The sequence below is a fragment of the Microcaecilia unicolor genome, chromosome 12 (genome assembly GCF_901765095.1).
Source record: "Microcaecilia unicolor chromosome 12, aMicUni1.1, whole genome shotgun sequence".
NCBI classification, from domain to species: domain Eukaryota; kingdom Metazoa; phylum Chordata; class Amphibia; order Gymnophiona; family Siphonopidae; genus Microcaecilia; species Microcaecilia unicolor.
The window spans coordinates 10,472,640-10,480,917 of NC_044042.1; positions in this window are offsets into that span (position 1 = coordinate 10,472,640).

An 8,278-nucleotide genomic window follows, 5' to 3' on the forward strand; every position below is an offset into this window, starting at 1 on the left:
AGTCGGACCACTTTGAAAAGAAGAGACCTAAAAAAACATTTCTACCAAAAGAGACGGCTGAGGGGAGACATGATAGAGGTATATAAAATAATGAGTGGAGTGGAACAGGTGGATGTGAAGCGTCCGTTCACGCTTTCCAAAAATACTAGGACTAGGGGGCATGCGATGAAACTACAGTGTAGTAAATTTAAAACAAATCGGAGAAAATGTTTCTTCACCCAACGCGTAATTAAACTCTGGAATTCGTTGCCGGAGAACGTGATGAAGCTTGGCAGAGTTTAAAAGGGGGTTAGACGGTTTCCTAAAGGACAAGTCCATAAACCGCTACTAAATGGACTTGGGAAAAATCCACAATTCCGGGAATAACATGTATAGAATGTTTGTAGGTTTGGGAAGTTTGCCAGGTGCCCTTGGCCTGGATTGGCCGCTGTCGTGGACAGGATGCTGGGCTTGATGGACCCTTGGTCTTTTCCCAGTGTGGCATTACTTATGTACTTATGAAACCAGTTCCCCAGGATCAGAGTCTGCTGCACTAACCACTAGGCTACTCCTCTACTCCACTCCTCCACTTATAAGGCTACTTATAAGGCTTCTCCCCAATATCTCTCCTCCACGATTGCCCCTTACACAGCTATCTATTGTCTCCAGTGTGGCATTACTTATGTACCAAAAGAAATGCAAAATTCCCTCCTCCTCCACCACCCTGAATGGTAAGGAAATGGGCAATTACTCAGATACAAAGGAGCTGGGACATACAGCAGCTTAAGCACCAAGATAAACATGTTAAGAATCTTCCTCAATGAAACTTGCAACCAGTGTAATGACTGTAGTACTGAGATCATATGGTCCTGAACAAGTAAGCCTCCTGGCAACTGTGCAGACAGCATTAGTAAGAACTGTACCCTTGGTAAAGATTTTTTACCAATGCTGTCATCAAAATATTTTCATAATCTACCTTGATAAAACCGTACTTTGCACTAAAAAAACACAACTTCTTATTACTCAGAATATTCTGCATCTGACAAAAGCTGGTGAAGATGATAAAACACTTCATTATAGAATATTGGGACATTCAAAGCCAGCACGGCTTATTCACCTGGCTTATAGCATTGGTGGAGGTGGAGTGTGTGTGTGTTGGGGGGAGGGGGGGTGTCTTCACTTGAAACCTCCTTTCTTAGGGGCCCTTTTACTAAGCCGCGTAAACGTCTGCCTGCGCCCAACGCACGCCAAAATGGAGTTACCGCGTAGCCTTTGTGGTAATTTCATTTTTGGCACGCGTCTGCTATGCGCACCCAAAAAAAACATTTTTTATTTTCTGGCGCGCATAGGTCATTACCGCCTGGTTACCGCGTGAGACTTTACCGCTAGGTCAATGGCTGGCGGTAAGGTCTCAGACTCAAAATGGACCCGCGGCAATTTTCATTTTGCTGCATGTCCATTTTCGGCAAAATGAAAAAAAAAAGGGTTTTTTTTTTACAGGCGCGCTGAAAAATGGGTTGGCACGTGCTCAAAACCTGCGCCTACACTACTGCAAGCCATTTTTCAGCGCACCTTAGTAAAAAGGACCCCTTAAACTTGATAAAAACAACAACAGTATTGTTAGCTAAAGGTGCCTTCAACTGTAAAATAGCACAACAGGGACCCCTGCTGGCCAGTCAAGCACCTACTGTCAGTATACAGTCCCATATGGACAGCAAATTTCTTTCATTTTTGTTTTAGAAATGACTATTATCAATAGGCTGCTGGATCCTCTTTTCAATTTAATTACAGATGGAAGTATTGTACCTAAATTAGGGACATGACAAGAGGCTTGTCAGACTGCAAATAGTGACAGAATAAATTCCAGAAATTTTATGCCACTAAAATACCATCAAGGTTGCTGGACCCTGAAGCAGGTTGTACAGGAGCGGAGGAGGATCGAGGGTAGGCAGGATTTAAAAAAAACTACTGGAATTAAGAAGGGTTTGGAATAGCACTGTGGATCCTTAGGGGTAGGAAAATGGGAAAAAACTCAGGGGCTCTTAAGTGAGGGAAAATCTAGGCTTAGTGCAGTCTAATATAGTAACATAGTAGATGACGACAGAAAAAGACCTGCACGGTCCATCTAGTCTGCCCAACAATTTAAACTCATATGTGCTACTTTATGTGTACACCTGACCTTGATTTGTTTCTGCCATTTTCAGGGCACAGACCGTGCTGCATGCTGACATTAGTACATAACCTGCAATAAAATATATTTATAAAATCTCCCAAAAGCGCTGCATTAAATCTGGGCTTGTTGTATGGTAAATCTTGCATTACCACGCGTTTAATCCAGATTCTAGCGCCTTTTAGTAAATAAATGACCTCTAATAAAATACTGAACAGTGTAAAAGTACACACCGTGGCTTGAAAAGACAAGCGTGTCATGAGGAAGAAATACCAAATCTACTTCTGGTGTGTACTGTTGTTGTAAAATTCTACTGGGTGCTACTCAGGGACAGCAGAGCAGAAATGCTTGTTCTCTATTTGGCACATAACCGGCCATACCATGGCAGCAGTGCAAAGCCAAGGGGTTCAACTTATCCGCATTGCCAGCTCTGTGGAGAACGAGTCACCAGACTTTCTCAACTTCTTCCACAGCCTGCTTTTCACCTTGGCTTGTCTGGTCACTCTCACCTCATCCCTTCACAGATATCACCTGTAGTCCTTTCTACCAACATTATTTGGACCATTTTGGACTCTTTCCACCTTTCCTGACTTCATTGTACTTGTAACTCCCCAGATCTGGCCATAGCCTTATAGTGCATTGTCCCTTCCCTTCCCTTTGCCCTCTCTTCCTTCTACCCTCTATGCTGACATTGTAATTGTTTCCTCAGTTCACTGTAAGCCGCTTTGAGGCTGCTTTACGTGGTAAAATATTCTGAATATTCTGCGGCTAGGAAAGCGAATAGAATGTTGGGTGTTATTAGGAAGGGTATGGAGTCCAGGTGTGCGGATGTTATAATGCCGTTGTATCGCTCCATGGTGCGACCGCACCTGGAGTATTGTGTTCAGTACTGGTCTCCGTATCTCAAAAAGATATAGTAGAATTGGAAAAGGTACAGCGAAGGGCGACGAAAATGATAGTGGGGATGGGACGACTTTCCTATGAAGAGAGGCTGAGAAGGCTAGGGCTTTTCAGCTTGGAGAAGAGACGGCTGAGGGGAGATATGATAGAAGTGTATAAAATAATGAGTGGAATGGATCGGGTGGATGTGAAGCGACTGTTCACGCTATCCAAAAATACTAGGACTAGAGGGCATGAGTTGAAGCTACAGTGTGGTAAATTTAAAACGAATCGGAGAAAATTTTTCTTCACCCAACGTGTAATTAGACTCTGGAATTCGTTGCCGGAGAACGTGGTACGGGCGGTTAGCTTGACGGAGTTTAAAAAGGGGTTAGATAGATTCCTAAAGGACAAGTCCATAGACCGCTATTAAATGGACTTGGAAAAATTCCGCATTTTTAGGTATAACTTGTCTGGAATGTTTTTACGTTTGGGGAGCGTGCCAGGTGCCCTTGACCTGGATTGGCCACTGTCGGTGACAGGATGCTGGGCTAGATGGACCTTTGGTCTTTCCCAGTATGGCACTACTTATGTACTTATGTACTTATGTAATAAATAAATAAGTAAATAATATCCAGAGTGCGGGAGTTAGCCCAGTTAACTCCTGTGGATGGTGGTGATGCTGGATATTCAATGCTGGGCCTTTTCTGCTGACCGGAACTGAATTGTTGACCGCTGAGAACATAGCTGGCCAAATCAATATTCAGAACTGGTCCGCTAAGTTCATAGTAGCCAAAGATAGACCTGCTATTGATGCGCCAGATTTGTCTGCCAAACTTAGCTGGCGATGCGCTGAAAATCATCAGATAGCCGGTTGCATTGCCCAATATAACCGGCTACCCACTAAGTGCTATCCAGGAATATTCAGCAGGAGACAGCCGGCTATCTCATGCTGAATTTTTATTTATTTAATTTATTTTACCTGCTTGATATACTGAATGTGGCCTAACATCGGCTTCAATGCGGTTTACAAAAAAATGAATATCGGTGGATAGCTGGTTAAGTATCATTTAATTGGCCAAGTGCCATTCCTGTCCAGTTAAATGGTTTTCAATATCAGGTGATATGATTTTCTTTCATTCATTTGAGTATTTATATACTGCTTACACCTAAGCAGTTTACAGCTTCCCTTTACAGGTACTGGGTCTGTCCCTAGTAGGCTCACAGTCTAGGTAGTACATTGTACTACTGTTGTACCTGGGACAACGGAGGGTTAAGTGACTTGCCCAGGGTCACAAAGAGCTGCAGAGGGAACTGAACCTGGTTCCCCAGGATCTTAACCCACTGCCGACCATCAGGCAGCAGTGGGAATCAAACCCAGTTGCCCAGGTCCACAACCCGCTACACTAACCATTAGGCCAGCAAGTATGCACATGAGTGGAGTCTGGGGTGAAATGAAACAAATATGCACATAAATTACAGATTGACACAATTTTCGCATGTTCTAGCATAGAACTAGATATGGGCATTTACAGAACCTATACAGCTGATGTTGTGCCTTACATGTAGGTGCATTTTGGACTACTTGCACCTCCATTTTTTTTATTAGAATAGGCTTAACATAAGTGATCTGTTAGACAATTATACTCCTAATCCAGATTGTGGTAAAGGATTGCAGAGTCCTGGAAGGAGTTCTGGGGCTTTGCTTTCACCTTGTTAGTACTATGATGGCTGGACTCAACAGTTTTAGAAAGGTTATAAAATGGAAGGGGAGGGATCTCCAGGTATTGATTTTTTTAGATTCGCTCACAGTTTTTCAGTAGTAGCTCAAGGTGAGTTACATTCAGGTACTCTGGATATTTCTCTGTCCCAGGAGGGCTCATAATCTAAGTTTGTACCTGAGGCAATGGAGGGTTAAGTGACTTGCCCAAGATCACAAGGAGCAGCAGTGGGATTTGAACAGGCCACCTCTGGATGTCAAGACCGGTGCTCTAACCACTAGGCCACTCCTCCACTAGCAACCTTCCATCTAGAATCTCAAGTAGTAGCAACATTCCAGAATCTCAAAACGTGGCGACATTCCACATAGAATCTTCAATAGTAGCACCATTCCAAATATTTATTTATTTAGATTTTGCTAACACCTTTTTCAGTAGTAGCTCAAGGTGAGTCACATTCAGGCACTCTGGATATTTCTCTGTCCCAGGAGGGCTCACAATCTAAGTTTGTACCTGAGGCAATGGAGGGTTAAGTGACTTGCCCAAGATCACAAGGAGCAGCAGTAGGATTTGAACCAGCCACCTCTGTATGTCAAGACCAGTGCTCTAACCAGTAGGACACTCTTCAACTTAGTCACAAATGAAGGCTCACAGCACCAGACTCTATCCCTGCAAATCAACAGGAGGAAACTACCAAGGCAGTGAAGATAGCCTGTGACTGTCCCAAAGTAGCCCTGTCGCCAAGACCCTGAAGCAGCAGCGTGAAACGCTGGCCACCGTCGGCTTGGGGGCAGATGGGTGAAGACAGCACGGCATAGCACAAAAGTCCCTAGTGTTGATGACTAGAGACACTGACACTGAAAAGATAAGTGTCCGTACTTTACTACCTTACATTGAGATGTAATTCTGCAGTCCCTCTGGCCAATTTATAGATTAGCGTGGTGTATTTGAGGCTGTACCAAGCGTGCACTGGAGAGTACATAAGTACATAAGTACATAAGTAGTGCCATACTGGGAAAGACCAAAGGTCCATCTAGCCCAGCATCCTGTCACCGACAGTGGCCAATCCAGGTCAAGGGCACCTGGCACGCTCCCCAAACGTAAAAACATTCCAGACAAGTTATACCTAAAAATGCGGAATTTTTCCAAGTCCATTTAATAGCGGTCTATGGACTTGTCCTTTAGGAATCTATCTAACCCCTTTTTAAACTCCGTCAAGCTAACCGCCCGTACCACGTTCTCCGGCAACGAATTCCAGAGTCTAATTACACGTTGGGTGAAGAAAAATTTTCTCCGATTCGTTTTAAATTTACCACACTGTAGCTTCAACTCATGCCCTCTAGTCCTAGTATTTTTGGATAGCGTGAACAGTCGCTTCACATCCACCCGATCCATTCCACTCATTATTTTATACACTTCTATCATATCTCCCCTCAGCCGTCTCTTCTCCAAGCTGAAAAGCCCTAGCCTTCTCAGCCTCTCTTCATAGGAAAGTCGTCCCATCCCCACTATCATTTTCGTCGCCCTTCGCTGTACCTTTTCCAATTCTACTATATCTTTTTTGAGATACGGAGACCAGTACTGAACACAATACTCCAGGTGCGGTCGCACCATGGAGCGATACAACGGCATTATAACATCCGCACACCTGGACTCCATACCCTTCCTAATAACACCCAACATTCTATTCGCTTTCCTAGCCGCAGCAGCACACTGAGCAGAAGGTTTCAGCGTATCATCGACGACGACACCCAGATCCCTTTCTTGATCCGTAACTCCTAACGCGGAACCTTGCAAGACGTAGCTATAATTCGGGTTCCTCTTACCCACATGCATCACTTTGCACTTGTCAACATTGAACTTCATCTGCCACTTGCACACCCATTCTCCCAGTCTCGCAAGGTCCTCCTGTAATCGTTCACATTCCTCCTGCGACTTGACGACCCTGAATAATTTTGTGTCATCGGCGAATTTAATTACCTCACTAGTTATTCCCATCTCTAGGTCATTTATAAATACATTAAAAAGCAACGGACCCAGCACAGACCCCTGCGGGACCCCACTAACTACCCTCCTCCACTGAGAATACTGGCCACGCAATCCTACTCTCTGCTTCCTATCTTTCAACCAGTTCTTAATCCATAATAATACCCTACCTCCGATTCCATGACTCTGCAATTTCTTCAGGAGTCTTTCGTGCGGCACTTTGTCAAACGCCTTCTGAAAATCCAGAAAAGTACAGATGCAAGTAATTAAAAGGAAAGCAAAAAATACTCAAGAAATATTAAAAAAATGCTTACTAAAAAGAACAAATAGTGTAACAAGAGGAGGGCTGGAAGTTTATTTTTTTTGGCCTATGACGAAGAGAGGATCAAGTTGATCTGGTTAGTAGCTCTGTAAGATATATACTATTGAGGAGCTCTTTGAGGCCTTTTTCCTTCCAGTTTCACGCTATAAGACTGAGACCTTAATGCCTGGAACCGTCTTCCCGAACCCATACGTCTAGCTCCATCTCTACCTGTCTTCAGATCTATGCTGAAAGCTCACATTTTCACTACTGCCTTTGGCTCCTAACCGCTACTCATTTGCTCTCCTCCCCTTTTACCCTGTAATTTCCTTGCCTGTAATGTCTTGTCTGTTTGTGTTACCTAGATTGTAAGCTCTTTGAGCAGGGACTGTCTCTCTATGTCAAATGTACAGCGCTGCGTGCGTCTGGTAGCGCTATATAAGTGCTATTAGTAGTAGTAGACCTGAGACTAGCATGAGTACACATGTAGCCTAAACTAGGACCGGTTTAACTTGCGAGATATCCTGGAACCCCAGTTCAATGAAAAAAAAATAATGCTGCAATAAATTGGTGGCACTGTAAAAGCAGCTCCTTGTGACTCTGGGCAAGTCACTTAACCCTCCATTGCCCCCCATGTAAGCCGCATTGAGCCTTCCATGAGTGGGAAAGCGCAGGGTACAAATGTAACAAAAATAAAATAGATACTATTGGAGATTCTACATGGAATGTTGCTACTATTGGACATTCTACATGGAATGTTGCTACTATTGGAGATTCTGTTGCTACTATTGGAGATTCTACATGGAATGTTGCTACTATTGGAGATTCTACATGGAATGTTGCTATTCCACTAGCAACATTCCATGTAGAAGGCTGCGCAGGCTTCTGTTTCTGTGAGTCTGACGTCCTGCACGTACGTGCAGGACGTCAGACTCGCAGAAGCAGAAGCCTGCGCGGCCACATTGGTGATCTGCAAGGGCCGACTTCTAATGGAATGTTGCTAGTGGAATAGCAACATTCCATGCAGAATCTCAAATAGTAGCAACAGTGGAGGAGTGGCCTAGTGGTTAGGGTGGTGGACCTTGGTCCTGGGGAACTGACTTTGATCCCACTTCAGGCACAGGCAGCTCCTTGTGACTCTGGGCAAGTCACAGGCAGTCACTTAACCCTCCACCTTCCATTGCCCCATGTAAGCCGCATTGAGCCTGCCATGAGTGGGAAAGCGCGGGGTAGAAATGTAACAAA